Raw genomic sequence first — 6387 nt, forward strand, 5'->3', positions numbered from 1 at the left:
TATATAGAAGAGATCAATGTCTAGAGAATAATTCTTCACTTGCTGAAATTCGTTGTATGTATGTATGTATTTATAACATGTATAACAAATCCTAATCCTAATTGGAAACGAATAATTTCAATTTTTAAAAAAATATATATTGTTTTAATTATCTTTTAAATATAGGGTACGTGTTTAATTTAGGAAATAAAGAAAAAATCAGCTAAATTGTGATTATCCCTCAATCTTTTTTAAAAATAAAATAAAAAAGATAATAATTAATAAATTGATTTTAATTTTAATTTATCGATCCCACAAAATCTTTGTTCTTTTCATAGTTGACTAGCATATATTCTAAGATATATAATACAAAAATGATGATTACCTGGATATTTTTTTGGAGAGATTTTGTGGTGGATAGTTAAAAAGATAATTTATTATTTAATTATATATAATTATCTTTTTAAATGCGGTGATTTTCATTTTTTTTAAAAAATAATAATGTGAAGACTTTAAAGTGGATAATTAGCTAGGTTGATCTTTAATTGAATAAATAAATATATACATAAAAGGTACATAGAAAAAAAAATATTTATGGGTAGATTTTTGTGACAATCAGTAGTCCCGTGATCCATAAGGGGAAACACCGGGTAAGCTGTGCAATCCCACACCGCCTGGGGAAGGTCAGGTGGGATGATTCTGAGACTGTGTAGGTATGGGACTACACAGTTGAAGAGGGCTTAAATGGATTGATTGGTACTACCTATATCAACAAGGTGCATCTTGTTTTTCGGTAGCCCATCACGAAAGAACTCCACAGTTAAGCGAGCTTGACCTGGGAGTAATTTCAGGATGGGTGACCTCCTGGGAAGTTTTCCTAGGAAGCGTGTGAGTGAGGACAAAGCACGCTGGAAACACTCGTGTTGGTCTGTAGGGTCAGTCGTCAATCCAGGAAGCAGCCAGAGTGGCGTACTCGTGTATAAGAGCCATTAGTCCGTGGGTGTAAGGGCCCAATGGAGGCTTGAAGCGGGGACGTTACAAATGGTATCAGAGCCTTGACCCAGCCGGAAGTGTGGTCGACGAGGACGTCGGACCCCGTAAGGGGGGGTGATTGTGACAATCAGTAGTCCCGTGATCCATAAGGGGAAACACCGGGTAAGCTGTGCAATCCCACACCGCCTGGGGAAGGTCAGGTGGGATGATTCTGAGACTGTGTAGGTATGGGACTACACAGTTGAAGAGGGCTTAAATGGATTGATTGGTACTACCTATATCAACAAGGTGCATCTTGTTTTTCGGTAGCCCATCACGAAAGAACTCCACAGTTAAGCGAGCTTGACCTGGGAGTAATTTCAGGATGGGTGACCTCCTGGGAAGTTTTCCTAGGAAGCGTGTGAGTGAGGACAAAGCATGCTGGAAACACTCGTGTTGGTCTGTAGGGTCAGTCGTCAATCCAGGAAGCAGCCAGAGTGGCGTACTCGTGTATAAGAGCCATTAGTCCGTGGGTGTAAGGGCCCAATGGAGGCTTGAAGCGGGGACGTTACAATTTTTAAGTTGAGAAAAAAAAAACCATGTTTACATAAACAATTATTATATTTTGTCAAAACTTTAAAATAATAACAACATGCTCATAAATTCAACCATTTTTTTTTTCAACTACGTAAGATATATAAAAATTAAAATATGTCTTCGGAAGAAAATTAAACACAAAAAAATTAAAGTAAAAAAAATATTTCAATCACAAATAATTAAGTATAATCATTAAAAAAATAAATAATTAAGTATATTTGTCTTCCCAAGAAAATCTATCAAAGAAGTTGAAAAATACTCTCATTTTCTATGCATTAGCTAAATTTATCTCTAAATAAAATTTAATTCAAATATACCTCTTTTTTTTTATGATTATTGAACCTAAATTATTCTTACACACTCACATAACTAAAACATAATTTCAAACATAATAAATTTGTGTTCTTTGTGGATGGATGTGTAAATTTGTGAGAAAGTTGAGGCAAAATTTTAATTAGAGAAGAATGAAAACTATCATGAAGTGATATGAATAAAATTAATAGAATGATTGAAAAAATGAATAAACATAAGAGATTTTGAAAGAGAGGATAAAAATTAAAGACATCAAGTTAAAAAGAATATGTAGTGTAATTTCTTTTATTTTACAATACAAAATATTTTACCAAAATATCTATACGTTATTTTTAGAAATATTATATATTTTTTTTTCAAATATTTAAACAATCTATTGCCTTAGTCCTCCATTTTATATAAAAAATGATATATATATATATTGTTTTTTTTTCTTACTAATTAATTTATTTTTTACATAATTATTATAAAATATTTTTAATTTTTTTTATCAAGGAAATGAATTTTATTAATCAAACCAACAATTTACAACTCAACTTTCTTTCATTTACAAGACTCAATCTACCTTTTAGATTTTCTTTTGTTAAACCATCTATACAAGGTACCTCTTCTCAAAGAATACACAAATTACGATTAATCCATATACTATTGAGAATTAGCATACAATACCAGTTAATAGCAAAATGTAACTAGCACTGCAACTACTTTAGAAATTCAAACCGTAAATTTGAAAAAAAAAAAAAAGTTTAAAAAAATAGTATATGAGGTAATTCCCCTTGTATTTATATATACTAATAGTTATATTTAAGATATTAATTTTATTTTTATATTAATAGTGTATCAAAGTTTTAATTAATAGTTTTTATTATATTAAAGAGTTTAATAGTGATTCAAATACTTTTTTTTACCTCTATTTCTTTAATTAGAATATTTTTATTTTTGAATATGATGAGGGTATGTTATTTTATTTGTTTTTGTTGTATTATCTTAAGTTACCGTATAAGTTTTAAAGGCACCTAGATTTTAGTACTTTTGTTTGAATGTTCGCATAGTGTGATGAAGTGTTTTGAGTTAAAATTTTAATTTTAGTTTAATCGTGGGTGATTTCGTTCAGTTTGGTGTTGGGTTGAATGCTGAAATAGTGGTTAGTTGAATATATCTTGTTGTTTGTTTTTGGTTTTGTTCTATAATATTGAGTTGTTATAATGGGATATATTGTAATCTTTTTGTTATTGGTTTGTTCTATATTTGCGCCATTTTTATGGCTTTGGCGCCTTACAAGGCTATAGCGCCTATTATATGGCTAGCCCCTAATTATTTAGGGTAGTTTGTTTAAAATTTTCACGACTTTTTGTATTGAAAGTATAACAAAATGTTGGCATAATAAAATTGCAAAATAAACAAGTTATGCACTAGACAAATTTTACTAGTTGGAATATAAGGGTTATTTAAGTTAAGGTATGACTTAAAAGAAAATTTTAAAGTGATATTTTAAGAATATTTTCAAGTGAAATAAGGTTTAAAGATGATTAAGTTTAAACGATAATAGCTTTTAGCTATGGTTGGTTCATATTTTTAGGAATTATTAGCAAAAAGGGAAAGTAGTGGAATTTAGTATTCAGATTCTAATATTATTTTAAAATTAATCAAGTTATTTGAAGAAAATAAATACGAAGATATTGTAATAAAAGGAGGTGGGAACATTAATTGTCAAATGCTAATTTATTTTGTTCAGATATATTTGGGAAGTCAAACTTTATGCAATTTAGTTTGTAATCTATAAGGATACAATTTTTGAAAGTTTTACAACCTGTCTTTTGGAAATTAAAATAGGAATAATTATATCATAATAACTGAATTGGATTATTTTAAGTAATTTCAATTCAATATAGATTGATTATAATCAAGTTTTACCATAAATAAATATGTATAAAAATTGCTTTTTTGGGATAAGTACAATAAAGTAATTTGTAATATTTTAGAAATGGGGACATTAATAATGAATCAAAATAATTGATTTTGTCTATTTTGGGAAGGATTATGGAATAAATGGGTCATTAATGTTTAATAATCAAGGTTATTTTGTTTCATTGTATTGAATTATACTAATCATTGATAATCAAGGTTATTGAAGTACATTATTCGTTGCTTACTTTATTATTGCGATAATTTTCAAAGTAAACTTTTGATATCCTATAGATGGGAGCATTGCAGGGTTTTTTGTTATTACTAGATTACATATCAAAATTTTTTAGGTTTTAGGGTCTTAGTAAGGGATAGTAATCCTAAGATGATGATGAAGTAAAATACAAGAGTTAAGTTGCTACTAGCCAAAGGCTTTTCCTTTGGCTAGTTATAGTATTTTATATGGGGATCTAGTTTTTCAGTTTTTGAGTTTTGAGTGTTTTGATCGGATTGATAATTTTTCTAATAAATTTTTTTGGTTTTCAGTTTATTCAGATTCGTTAGCTTTGGTGATGGCTATCAACAACGGGGAGATGTATTTCAACAAGTTAGGAGTGTTGTTTGAAGATGTTATAACTTTATTGTCTAAATTTCCGGGGGCAATTTTGTCCTATGTGGCTCGCTCTGAGAATTTAGCAGCCCATGGCTTAGCAAAGCATGCTCTGCGGTTAGACGATGAGCTATCCTGGTTCGAGGAGGTTCCAGCGCCGGTGGCGGACGTGGACGTCGTAAATTCATGAGTGATTCTAATCACTTTGTCAAAAAAAAAAAAAATAGCAAAATGTTGAATCATCCCTTTTTTAGCATTTTGTCTATTCTTGTACTTAAATAACAGTTAAGTTAGTTGGCCTCCAATTAAATTCAACTAGCACAACTATCAAAGCCTATAAATAGACATAACATCTTTACACAAAAACATTTTGAGCATCAAGTCTCTCTCTCTCTAGAATTCTCTCACCCTTTCTCTCTTCTCCCAATTGTAATTACGATTAATCCATATACTGTTGAGAATTAGCTTACAAGACCAATTAATAGCAAAATGTTGCATCATCCCTTTTTTAGCATTCTGTTTATTCCTATACTTAAATGACAGTTAAGTTAGTTGGCCTCCAAAATCGACATAACATCTCTATCACAACTGTCAAAGCCTATAAATCGACATAACATCTCTACACAAAAACTTTTTCAGCACCAAGTTTAGTGTATCTCTCTCTCTCTCTCTCTCTCTCTCTCTCTCTCTCTCTCTCTCTCTCTCTCTCTCTCTCTCTCTCTCTCTCTCTCTCTCTCTCTCTCTTCCCAATTGTAATTTCTTAGAACTCTAGGTGATGTTATTGTAATTAGTGTGATACACCATTGATGAGTGTAAAAGAGTTTTAAGAACTCTGGTTGTAATGTGCTCATAATCAATTTATTCATCTTGTTTAATTTTGGTACAAGTATTTTCGTTGGCTAAACATACCATAATAGTGTTCAAAGTGACATTGAATTACAACAATTTTACTAGTTCACTTATTAAACTTAATTAAGCAATTTAGATCCATTTGTGTGGTACGGTTTTCGATGGAACTTTTTTCGAATTTCACAACTCAATGCGGTTTGCAGTTTGACATTTAAAGTTCGATCTGCACAACTCAATGCGGTTTGTAGTTTGGCATTTTATAAATATGGTATTAAAATTATATTATAACTGATTTTTAGTTTGATTTGGTCTTCCTTGAGTTTGTTTAAGTATTAAAGTGGCGTTGAAAATTGGAATTGAATGAAATAAAATTTCAAATACATAAAAAAAATTGATAAAAAAATTATTAATTTTTTTTTTTTGAATTTTGCATTAGGAAGATATTTCTTTCCATTTCAAAATGGAATAGTCATTTCCGTTATTTCATTTGAATAATATTCCAATATTTTATTTTTTTTAGAAAAAAATATTCCAAAACTTTAGAATGCAACTAAACAAATGAAGAAATAAAAATTATTTCCTTTCTATTCTATTTTATTTTATTAACTCCAACAAATGCCACCTAAATTAAATATTAATGGAATGAAAAAAGAAGCATCTTTTATAAATTAATTAGTATTTTATTGTATAGTTAAAATAAATATTTATTCTTACATAAACATAAACATTTGAGAATGATAATTTTCACTCAAAACTTTGTAAAGCACTAATTAATCTATCTGATACTAATCTATGTCAAAAAATAAAAATCTAATACTAATATATCTAAATCCAAAAATAGTAAAAAAAAAATTGAAAAGTGAAAGTGGCCAAAGTAGCTTCTAAATCCATGCGGTATAGAATTTCATTGATTGACTTCCATAACGATTCCATTATTGTTTACTCGTTACAAAATCTTTAACTTCTTTTACCTTCATCTTCAAATACTCTTCAATCTTCGAAGAAACACTAACAAAAAAAAATAAAAATAAAAAATTGATATTCATTTTAATTTAATGTAATTCAATTAAATTTAAAAAGACATTCCAAAATAACAACATAATTAAAAATACTTAAAATTAAGAACATACCGTAATCTATCAAGATAAGTTCCCTCAATTGAT

The sequence above is a fragment of the Cannabis sativa genome, chromosome 9, assembly GCF_029168945.1.
Source record: "Cannabis sativa cultivar Pink pepper isolate KNU-18-1 chromosome 9, ASM2916894v1, whole genome shotgun sequence".
In the NCBI taxonomy this organism is placed as follows: Eukaryota; Viridiplantae; Streptophyta; class Magnoliopsida; order Rosales; family Cannabaceae; genus Cannabis; species Cannabis sativa.